This window comes from Schistocerca americana, chromosome 6, assembly GCF_021461395.2.
Source record: "Schistocerca americana isolate TAMUIC-IGC-003095 chromosome 6, iqSchAmer2.1, whole genome shotgun sequence".
NCBI classification, from domain to species: Eukaryota; Metazoa; Arthropoda; class Insecta; order Orthoptera; family Acrididae; genus Schistocerca; species Schistocerca americana.
The window spans coordinates 648,442,369-648,455,405 of NC_060124.1; positions in this window are offsets into that span (position 1 = coordinate 648,442,369).

Here is a 13,037-nt window from a genome sequence, read left to right on the forward strand (position 1 = left end):
TTTCGAATCCGACGCAGAAATGATAGTTAATTGTAACGTTCAGGGCTTCCTAATGACGGTGGAACACTCAAATTGCGTCGAGATTCAATACATCGTCCTCCAGCCGACTTGTCTCCAAGGGGATATTGCTGCCTCGGGCACCATGTCTAGATTTTCGAATCCGACGCAGAAATGATAGTTAATTGTAACGTTCAGGGCTTCCTAATGACGGTGGAACACTCATACTGCGTCGAGACTCAATACATGGTCCTTTAGCCGACTTGTCTCCAAGGGTCTATTGCTGCCTCGGGCACCTTATGGTCGTTCTCCTGTGAGTCTAGATTTTCGAATTCGACGCAAAACTGATTGTTAATTGTAACGTTCAAGGCCTCCTAATGACGATGGAACACTCAAATTGCGTCGATATTCAATACTTCGTCCTCCAGCCGACTTGTCTCCAAGGGTCTATTGCTGCCTCGGGCACGTTATGGTCGTTCTCCGGTGAGTCTAGATTTTCGAATACGAAGCAAAACTGATAGTTAATTGTAACGTTCAGGGCCTCGTAATGACGATGGAACACTTATATTGCGTCGATATTCAATACATCGCCCTCCAGCCGACTTGTCTCCAAGGGTCTATTGCTGCCTAGGGCACCTTATGGTCGTTCTCCTGTAAGTGTAGATTGTCGAATCCGACTCAAAACTGATAGTTAATTGTAACGTTCACAGCCTTCTAATCACGATGGAACACTCAAAATGCGTCGAGATTCAATACATCGTCCTCCTGCCGACTTGTCTCCAAGGGGATATTGCTGCCTCGGGCACCTTATGGTCGTCCTCCTGTGAGTCTAGATCTTTGAATCTGACGCAAAACTGATAGTTAATTGTAACGTTCAGGGCCTCCTAATGAGGATGGAACTCTCAAATTGCGTCGAGAATCAATACATCGTCCTTCAGCCGACTTGTCTCCAAAGGTCTATTGCTGCCTCGGGCACCTTATGGTCGTCCTCCTGTGAGTCTAGATTTTCGAATCCGACGCAAGTCTGATAGTTAATTGTAACGTTCAGGGCCTTCTAATGACGATGGAACACTCAAATTGCGTCGAGATTCAATATATCATCCTCCAGCCGACTAGTCTCCAAGGGTCTATTGCTGCATCGGGCACATTATGGTAGTTCTCGTGTAAGTCTAGATTGTCGAATCCGACGCAAAACTGATTGTTAATTGTTACGTTCAGGGCTTCCTAATGACGATGGAACACTCTTATTGCGTCGATATTCAACACATCGTCCTCCAGCCGATTTGTCTTCAAGGGGGTATTGCTGACTCGGGCACCATATGGTCCGTCTCCTGTGCGTTTAGATTTTGGAATCCGACGCGAAACTGATAGATAATTGTAACGTTCAGGGCCTCCTAATGACGATGGAACACTCTTATTGCGTCGAGACTCAGTTCATCGTCCTCCAGCCGACTTGCCTCCAAGGGTCAATTGCTGCCTCGGGCACCTTATGGTCGTTCTCCCGTGAGTCTAGATTTTCGAATACGATGCAAAACTGATAGTTAATTTTAACGTTCAGGGCCTCCTAATGACGATGAAACACTCAAATTGCGTCGAGATTCGTTACATCGACCTTCAGCCGACCTGTCTCCAAGGGTCTATAGCTGCCTCGGGCACCTTGTGGTCGTTCTCCTGTGAGTCTAGATTTTCGAATCCGACGCATAACTGTTAGTTAATTGTAACAATCAGGGCCTCGTAATGACGATTGAACTCTCAAATTGCATCGAGATTCAATACATCGTCCTACAGCCGACTTGTCTCCAAGGGGATAATGCTGCCTGTGGCACCTTATGGTCGTTCTCCTATGGGTCTAGACTTTCGAACGCGACGCAAAACTGATAGTTAATTGTAACGTTCAGGGCCTCCTATCGACAATGGAACACTCAAATTGCGTCGAGATTCAATACATCGTCCTTCAGCCGACTTGTCTCCAAGGGTCTATTGCTGCATCGGGCACCTTATGATCGTTCTCTTGTGAGTCTAGATTTTCGAATCCGACGCAATACTGATAGTTAATGGTAACGTTCAGGGCCTCGTAATGACGATGGAACACTTATATTGCGTCGATATTCAATACATCGCCCTCCAGCCGACTTGTCTCCAAGGGTCTATTGTTGCCTCGGGCACCTTATGGTCGTTCTCCTGTAAGTCTACATTGTCGCATCCGATTCATATCTGATAGTTAATTGTAACGTTCACGGCCTCCTAATCACGATGGAACACTCAAAATGCGTCGAGATTCAATACATCGTCCTCCAGCCGACTTGTCTCCAAGGGTCTATTGCTGCCTCGGGCACCTTATGGTCGTCCTCCTGTGAGTCCAGATTTTCGAATCCGACGCAAAACTGATAGTTAATTGTAACGTTCAGGGCCTTCTAATGACGATGGAACACTCAAATTGCGTCGAGATTCAATACATCATCCTCCAGCCGACTTGTCTCCAAGGGTCTATTGCTGCATCGGGCACCATATGGTCCGTCTCCTGTGCGTCTAGATTTTCGAATCCGACGCGAAACTGATAGATAATTGTAACGTTCAGGGCCTCCTAATGACGATGGAACACTCTTATTGCGTCGAGAATCTGTTCATCGTCCTTCAGCCGACTTGCCTCGAAGGGTCTATTGCTGCCTCGGGCACCTTATGGTCGTTCTCCTGTGAGTCTAGATTTTCGAATACGACGCAATACTGATAGTTAATTGTAACGTTCAGGGCCTCCTAATGACGATGGAACACTCAAATTGCGTCGAGTTTCTATACATCGTCCTCCAGCCTACTTGTATCCAAGATATATTGCTGTCTCGGGCACCATATGGTCCTTCTCCTGTGAGTAGATTTTCGAATCCAACGCTAAAATGATAGTTAATTGTAACGTTAAGCGCCTCCTAATGACGATGGAACACTCAAATTGCGTCGAGAGTCAATACATCGTCCTCCAGGCGACTTGTCTACAAGGGGATATTGCTGCTCGGGCACCATATGGTCTGTCTCCTGTGAGTCTAGATTTTCGAATCCGACGCAAAAATGATAGCTAATTGTATTGTTCAGGGCCTCCTAATGACGATGGAACACTCAAATTGCGTCGAGATTCAATACATCGGCCTCCAGCCGACTTGTCTCCAAGGGTCAACTGCTGCCTCGGGCACCTTATGGTCGTTCTCCGGTGAGTCTAGATTTTCGAATCCGTCGCAAAACTGATAGTTAATTATAACGTTCAGGGCCTCCTAATGACGGTGGAACACTCAAATTGCGTCGTTATTCAATACATCGTCCTCCGGCGGACTTGTCTCCAAGGGGATGTTGATGCCTCGGGCACCTTATGGTCCGTCTCCAGTGAGTCTGGATATTCGAATCCAACGAAAAACTGATAGTTAATTGTAACGTTTAGGGCCTCCTAATGACGATGGAACACTCAAATTGCTTCGCGATTCAATACATCGTCCTACAGCCGACTTGTCTCCAAGGGTCTATTGCTGCCTCGGGCACCTTATGGTCGTTCTCCTGTAAGTCTACATTGTCGCATCCGATTCATATCTGATAGTTAATTGTAACGTTCACGGCCTCCTAATCACGATGGAACACTCAAAATGCGTCGATATTCAATACATCGCCCTCCAGCCGACTTGTCTCCAAGGGTCTATTGTTGCCTCGGGCACCTTATGGTCGTTCTCCTGTAAGTCTACATTGTCGCATCCGAATCATATCTGATAGTTAATTGTAACGTTCACGGCCTCCTAATCACGATGGAACACTCAAAATGCGTCGAGATTCAATACATCGTCCTCCAGCCGACTTGTCTCCAAGGGTCTATTGCTGCCTCGGGCACCTTATGGTCGTCCTCCTGTGAGTCCAGATTTTCGAATCCGACGCAAAACTGATAGTTAATTGTAACGTTCAGGGCCTTCTAATGACGATGGAACACTCAAATTGCGTCGAGATTCAATACATCATCCTCCAGCCGACTTGTCTCCAAGGGTCTATTGCTGCATCGGGCACCATATGGTCCGTCTCCTGTGCGTCTAGATTTTCGAATCCGACGCGAAACTGATAGATAATTGTAACGTTCAGGGCCTCCTAATGACGATGGAACACTCTTATTGCGTCGAGAATCTGTTCATCGTCCTTCAGCCGACTTGCCTCGAAGGGTCTATTGCTGCCTCGGGCACCTTATGGTCGTTCTCCTGTGAGTCTAGATTTTCGAATACGACGCAATACTGATAGTTAATTGTAACGTTCAGGGCCTCCTAATGACGATGGAACACTCAAATTGCGTCGAGTTTCTATACATCGTCCTCCAGCCTACTTGTATCCAAGATATATTGCTGTCTCGGGCACCATATGGTCCTGCTCCTGTGAGTAGATTTTCGAATCCAACGCTAAAATGATAGTTAATTGTAACGTTAAGCGCCTCCTAATGACGATGGAACACTCAAATTGCGTCGAGAGTCAATACATCGTCCTCCAGGCGACTTGTCTACAAGGGGATATTGCTGCTCGGGCACCATATGGTCTGTCTCCTGTGAGTCTAGATTTTCGAATCCGACGCAAAAATGATAGCTAATTGTATTGTTCAGGGCCTCCTAATGACGATGGAACACTCAAATTGCGTCGAGATTCAATACATCGGCCTCCAGCCGACTTGTCTCCAAGGGTCAACTGCTGCCTCGGGCACCTTATGGTCGTTCTCCGGTGAGTCTAGATTTTCGAATCCGTCGCAAAACTGATAGTTAATTATAACGTTCAGGGCCTCCTAATGACGGTGGAACACTCAAATTGCGTCGTTATTCAATACATCGTCCTCCGGCGGACTTGTCTCCAAGGGGATGTTGATGCCTCGGGCACCTTATGGTCCGTCTCCAGTGAGTCTGGATATTCGAATCCAACGAAAAACTGATAGTTAATTGTAACGTTTAGGGCCTCCTAATGACGATGGAACACTCAAATTGCTTCGCGATTCAATACATCGTCCTACAGCCGACTTGTCTCCAAGGGTCTATTGCTGCCTCGGGCACCTTATGATCGTCCTCTTGTGAGTCTAGATTTTCGATTCCGACGCAATACTGATAGTTAATTGTAACTCTCAGGGCCTCCTAATGACGATGGAACACTCAAATTGCGTCGCGAATCAATACATCGTCCTCCAGCCGACTTGTCTCCAAGGGTCTATTGCTGCCTCTGGCACAATATGGTCGTTCTCCTGTGGGTCTAGATTTTCGAATCCGTCGCAAAACTGATAGTTAATTGTAACGTTCAAGGCCTCCTAATGACGATGAACACTCAAATTGCGTCGAGATTCAATACATCGTCCTCCAGCCGACTTGTCTCCAAGGGTCTATTGCTGCCTCTGGCACCTTATGGTCGTGCTCCTGTGCCTCTACATTTTCGAATCCGACGCAATACTGATAGTTAATTGTAACGTTCAGGGCATCCTAATGACGATGGAACACTCAAATTGCGTCGAGTTTCAATACATCGTCCTCCAGCCTACTTGTATCCAAGGGGATATTGCTGTCTCGGGCACCATATGGTCCTTCTCCTGTGAGTAGATTTTCGAATCCAACACTAAAATGATAGTTAATTGTAACGTTAAGAGCCTCCTAATGACGATGGAACACTCAAATTGCGTCGAGAGTCAATACATAGTCCTCCAGGCGACTTGTCTACAAGGGGATATCGCTGCCTCGGACACCATGTGGTCTGTCTCCTGTGAGTCTAGATTTTCGAATCCGACGCAAAAATGATAGCTAATTGTAATGTTCAGGGCCTCCTAATGACGATGGAACACTCAAATTGCGTCGAGATTCAATACATCGGCCTCCACCCGACTTGTCTCCAAGGGTCTATTGCTGCCTCGGGCACCTTATGGTCGTTCTCCGGTGAGTCTAGATTTTCGAATCCGTCGCAAAACTGATAGTTAATTGTAACGTTCAGGGCCTCCTAATGACGGTGGAACACTCAAATTGCGTCGATATTCAATACATCGTCCTCCGGCGGACTTGTCTCCAAGGGGATGTTGATGCCTCGGGCACCTTATGGTCGTTCTCCGGTGAGTCTAGATTTTCGAATCCGTAGCAAAACTGATAGTTAATTGTAACTCTCAGGGCCTCCTAATGACGGTGGAACACTCAAATTGCGTCGCGATTCAATATTCGTCCTCCAGCCGACTTGTCTCCAAGGGTCTATTGATGCCTCTGGCACCTTATGGTCGTGATCCTGTGCGTATACATTTTCGAATCCGACGCAAAACTGTTAGGGAATTGTAATGTCCAGGGTCTCCTAATGACGATGGAACACTCAAATTGCGTCGAAATTCAATACATCGTCCTCCAGCCGACTAGTCTCCAACGGGATATTACTGCCTCGGGCACCGTATGGTCCGACTCCTGTGAGTCTAGATTTTTGAATCCGACGCGAAACTGATAGATAGGGCCTTCTTATGACGATGGAGTACTCATATTGCGTCGAGATTCAGTACATCGTCCTTCAGCCGACTTGTCTCCAACGGTCTATTGCTGCCTCGGGCACCTTATGGTCGTTCTCCTGTGAGTCTAGATTTTCGAACGCGATGCAAAACTGATAGTTGATTTTAACGTTCAGGGCCTCCTAATGACAATGGGACACTCAAATTGCGTCGAGTCTCAATACATCGTCCTCCAGCCTACTTGTATCCAAGGGGATATTCGTGTCTCGGGCACCATATGGTCCTACTCCTGTGAGTAGATTTTCGAATCCAACGCCAAAATGATAGTTAATTGTAACGTTCAGGGCCTCCTAATGTGATGGAACACTCAAATTGCGTCGAGATTCAATTCATCGTCCTCCAGCCGACTAGTCTCCAAGGGTCTATTGCTGCCTCGGGCACCTTATGTTCGTTCTCCTGTAAGTCTAGATTTTCGAATACGATGCAAAACTGATAGTTAATTTTAACGTTCAGGGAATCTAATGACGATGGAACACTCAAATTGCGTCGAGATTCGTTACATCGACCTTCAGCCGACCTGTCTCCAAGGGTCTATAGCTGCCTCGGGCACCTTGTGGTCGTTCTCCTGTGAGTCTAGATTTTCGAATCCGACGCATAAATATTAGTCAATTGTAACAATCAGGGTCTCGTAATGACGATTGAACTCTCAAATTGCGTCGAGATTCAATACATCGACCTCCAGCCGACTTGTCTCCAAGGGGATAAGGCTGCCTGTGGCACCTTATGGTCGTTCTCCTATGGGCCTAGACTTTCGAACGCGACGCAAAACAGATAGTTAATTGTAACGTTCAGGGCCTCCTATCGACAATGGGACACTCAAATTGCGTCGAGATTCAATACATCGTCCGTCAGCCGACTTGTCTCCAAGGGTCTATTGCTGCCTCGGGCACCTTATGATCGTTCTCTTGTGAGTCTAGATTTTCGAATCCGACGCAATACTGATAGTTAATTGTAACGTTCAGGACCTCCTAATGACGATGGAACACTCAAATTGCGTCGAGTTTCAATACATCGTCCTCCAGCCTACTTGTACCCAAGGGGATATTGCTGTCTCGGGCACCATATGGTCCTTCTCCTGTGAGTAGATTTTCGAATCCAACGCTAAAATGATAGTTAATTGTAACGTTAAGAGCCTCCTAATGACGATGGAACACTCAAATTGCGTCGAGAGTCAATACATCGTCCTCCAGGCGACTTGTCTACAAGGGGATATTGCTGCCTCGGGCACCATGTGGTCTGTCTCCTGTGAGTCTAGATTTTCGAATGCGACGCAAAAATGATAGCTAATTGTAATGTTCAGGGCACCCTAATGACGATGGAACACTCAAATTGCGTCGAGATTCAATACATCGGCCTCCACCCGACTTGTCTCCAAGGGTCTACTGCTGCCTCGGGCACCTTATGGTCGTTCTCCGGTGAGTCTAGATTTTCGAATCCGTCGCAAAACTGATAGTTAATTGTAACGTTCAGGGCCTCCTAATGACGTTGGATTACTCAAATTGCGTCGCGATCCAATACATCGTCCTCTAGCATACTTCTCTCTAAAGGTCTATTGCTGCCTCGGGCACCAAATGGTCGCCCTCCTGTGAGTCTACATTTTCGAATCCAACGCAAAACTGATAGGTAATTGTAACGTTCAGGGCCTCCTAATGACGATGGAACACTCAAATTGCGTCGAAATTTAATACATCGTCCTCCAGCCGACTAGTCTCCAACGGGATATTGCTGCCTCGGGCACCGTATGTTCCGACTCCTGTGAGTCTAGATTTTTTTATCCGACGCGAAACTGATAGATAGGGCCTCCTTATGACGATGGAACACTCATATTGCGTCGAGAATCAGTACATCGTCCTTTAGCCGACTTGTCTCCAAGGGTCTATTGCTGCCTCGGGCACCTTATGGTCGTTCTCCTGTGAGTCTAGATTTTCGAATGCGATGCAAAACTGATAGTTAATTTTAACGTTCACGGCCTCCTAATGACAATGGGACACTCAAATTGCGTCGAGTTCCAATACATCGTCCTCCGGCCTACTTGTATCCAAGGGGATATTCCTGTCTCGGGCACCATATGGTCCTTCTCCTGTGAGTAGATTTTCGAATCCAACGCCAAAATGATAGTTAATTGTAACGTTCAGAGCCTCCTAATGTGATGGAACACTCAAATTGCGTCGAGATTCAATTCATCGTCCTCCAGCCGACTAGTCTCCAAGGGGATATTGCTGCCTTGGGCACCTAATGGTCCGTCTCCTGTGAGTCTAGATTTTCGAATCCGACGAGAAACTGATAGTTAATTGTAACGTTCAGGGCCTCCTAATGACGATGGAACACTCAAATTGCGTCGATATTCAATACATCGTCCTCCAGCCGATTTGTCTCCAAGGGGGTATTGCTGCCTCGGGCACCAAATGATCCGTCTCCTGTGCGTCTACATTTTCGAATCCGACGCGAAACTGATAGATAATTGTAATGTTCAGGGCCTCCTAATGACGATGGAACACTCTTATTGCGTCGAGAATCAGTTCATCGTCCTTCAGCCGACTTGCCTCCAAGGGTCTATTGCTGCCTCGGGTACCATATGGTCGTTCTCCTGTGAGTCTAGATTTTCGAATACGATGCAAAACTGATAGTTAATTTTAACGTTCAGGGCCTCCTAATGACGATGGAACACTCAAATTGCGTCGAGATTCGTTACATCGACCTTCAGCCGACCTGTCTCCAAGGGTCTATAGCTGCCTCGGGCACCTTGTGGTCGTTCTCCCGTGAGTCTAGATTTTCGAATCCGACGCATAACAGTTAGTTAATTGTAACAATCAGGGCCTCGTAATGACGATTGAACTCTCAAATTGCGTCGAGATTCAATACATCGTCCTCCAGCCGACTTGTCTCCAAGGGGATAATGTTGCCTGTGGCACCTTATGGTCGTTCTCCTATGGGCCTAGACTTTCGAACGCGACGCAAAACAGATAGTTAATTGTAACGTTCTGGGCCTCCTATCGACAATGGAACACTCAAATTGCGTCGAGATTCAGTACATCGTCCTTCAGCCAACTTGTCTCCAAGGGTCTATTGCTGCCTCGGGCACCTTATGATCGTTCTCTTGTGAGTCTAGATTTTCGAATCCGACGCATAACAGTTAGTTAATTGTAACAATCAGGGCCTCGTAATGACGATTGAACTCTCAAATTGCGTCGAGATTCAATACATCGTCCTCCAGCCGACTTGTCTCCAAGGGTCTATTGCTGCCTCGGGCACCTTATGATCGTTCTCTTGTGAGTCTAGATTTTCGAATCCGACGCATTACTGATAGTTAATTGTAACGTTCAGGGCCTCCTAATGACGATGGAACACTCAAATTGCGTCGAGTTTCAATACATCGTCCTCCAGCCTACTTGTATCCAAGGGGATATTGCTGTCTCGGGCACCATATGGTCCTCCTCCTGTGAGTAGATCTTCGTATCCATCGCTAAAATGATAGTTAATTGTAACGTTAAGAGCCTCCTAATGGCGATGTAACACTCAAATTGCGTCGAGAGTCAATACATCGTCCTCCAGGCGACTTGTCTACAAGGGGATATTGTTGCCTCGGGCACCATGTGGTCTGTCTCCTGTGAGTCTAGATTTTCGAATCCGACGCAAAAATGATAGCTAATTGTAATGTTCAGGGCCTCCTAATGACGATGGAACACTCAAATTGCGTCGATATTCAATACATCGTCCTCCGGCGGACTTGTCTCCAAGGGGATGTTGATGCCTCGGGCACCTTATGGTCCGTTTCCAGTGAGTCTGGATATTCGAATCCAACGAAAAACTGATAGTTAATTGTAACTTTCAGGGCCTCCTAATGACGATAGAACACTCAAATTGCGTCGCGATTCAATACATCGTCCTTCAGCCGACTTGTCTCCAAGGGTCTATTGCTGCCTCGGGCACCTTATGATCGTTCTCTTGTGAGTCTAGATTTTCGAATCCGACGCAATACTGATAGTTAATTGTAACTCTCAGGGCTTCCTAATGACGATGGAACACTCAAATTGCGTCGCGATACAATACATCGTCCTCCAGCCGACTTGTCTCCAAGGGTCTATTGCTGCCACTGGCACCTTATGGTCGTGCTCCTGTGCGTCTACATTTTCGAATCCGTCGCAAAACTGATAGTTAATTGTAACATTACGGGCTTCCTAATGACGATGGAACACTCAAATTGCGTCGAGATTCAATACATCGTCCTCCAGCCGACTTCTCTCCAAGAAGATATTGCTGCCTCGGGCACAATATGGACGTCCTCCTGTGTGTCTAGATTTTCGAATCCGTCGCAAAACTGATAGTTAATTGTAACGTTCAGGGCCTCCTAATGACGATGGAACACTCAAATAGCGTCGAGATTCAATACATCGTCCTCCAGCCGAATAGTCTCCAACGGGATATTGCTGCCTCGGGCACCGTATGGTCCGACTCCTGTGAGTCTAGATTTTTGAATCCGACGCGAAACTGATAGATAGGGCCTCCTTATGACGATGGAACACTCATATTGCGTCGAGGTTCAGTACATCGTCCTTCAGCCGACTTGTCTCCAAGGGTCTATTGCTGCCTCGGGCACCTTACGGTCGTTCTCCTGTGAGCCTAGATTTTCGAATGCGATGCAAAACTGATAGTTAATTTTAACGTTCAGGGACTCCTAATGACGATGGAGCACTCAAATTCCGTCGCGATTCAATACATCGTCCTCCGGCGGACTTGTCTCCAAGGGGATATTGATGCCTCGGGCACCTTATGGTCCGTCTCCAGTGAGTCTGGATATTCGAATCCAACGAAAAACTGATAGTTAATTGTAACGTTCAGGGCCTCCTTATGACGATGGAACACTCAAATTGCGTAGCGATCCAATACATCGTCCTCCAGCCGACTAGTTTCCAAGGGGATATTGCTGCCTCGGGCACCTTATGGTCGTCCTCCTGTGAGTCCTGAATTTCGAATCCGACGCAAAACTTATAGTTAATTGTAACGTTCAGGGCCTCCTAATGACGATGGAACACTCAAATTGCGTCGAAATTCAATACATCGTCCTCGAGCCGACTAGTCCTCAACGGGATATTGCTGCCTCGGGCACCGTATGGTCCGACTCCTGTGAGTCTAGATTTTTGAATCCGACGCGAAACTGATAGATAGGGCCTCCTTATGACGATGGAACACTCATATTGCGTCGAGATTCAGTACATCGTCCTTCAGCCGACTTGTCTCCAAGGGTCTATTGCTGCCTCGGGCACCTTATGGTCGTTCTCCTGTGAGTTTAGATTTTCGAATACGATGCAAAACTGATAGTTAATTTTAACGTTCAGGGCCTCCTAATGACGATGGAACACTCAAATTGCGTCGAGATTCGTTACATCGACCTTCAGCCGACCTGTCTCCAAGGGTCTATAGCTGCCTCGGGCACCTTGTGGTCGTTCTCCCGTGAGTCTAGATTTTTGAATCCGACGCATAACTGTTAGTTAATTGTAACAATCAGGGCCTCGTAATGACGATTGAACTCTCAAATTGCGTCGAGATTCAATACGTCGTCCTCCAGCCGACTTGTCTCCGAGGGGATAATGCTGCCTGTGGCACCTTATGGTCGTTCTCTTATGGGCCTAGTCTTTCGAACGCGACGCAAAACAGATAGTTAATTGTAACGTTCAGGGCCTCCTATCGACAATGGAACACTCCGATTGCGTCGAGATTCAATACATCGTCCTTCAGCCGACTTGTCTCCAAGGGTCTATTGCCGCCTCGGGCACCTTATTGTCGTACTCCGGTGAGTCTAGATTTTCGAATCCGTCGCAAAACTGATAGTTAATTGTAACGTTCAGGGCCTCCTAATGACGGTGGAACACTCAAATTGCGTCGAGATTCAATACATCGTCCTTCAGCCGACTTGTCTCCATAGGTTCTATTGCTGCCTCGGGCACCTTATGATCGATCTCTTGTGAGTCTAGATTTTCGAATCCGACGCAATACTGATAGTTAATTGTAACTCTCAGGGCCTCCTAATGACGATGGAACACTCAAATTGCGTCGCGATTCAATACATCGTGCTCCAGCCGACGTGTTTCCAAGGGTCTATTGCTGCCTCTGGCACCTTATGGTCGTGCTCCTGTGCGTCTACATTTTCGAATCCGACGCAAAACTGATAGTTAATTGTAACATTACGGGCCTCCTAATGACGATGGAACACTCAAATTGCGTCGAGATTCAATACATCGTCCTCCAGCCGACTTCTCTCCAGGGGGATATTGCTGCCTCGGGCACAATATGGTCGTTCTCCTGTGGGTCTAGATTTTCGAATCCGTCGCAAAACTGATAGTTAATTGTAACGTTCAGGGCCTCCTAATGACGATGGAACACTCAAATTGCGTCGAGATTCAATACATCGTCCTCCAGCCGACTTCTCTCCAAGGGGATGTTGCTGCCTCGGGCACAATATGGACGTTCTCCTGTTGGTCTAGATTTTCGAATCCGTCGCAAAACTGGTAGTTAATTGCAACGT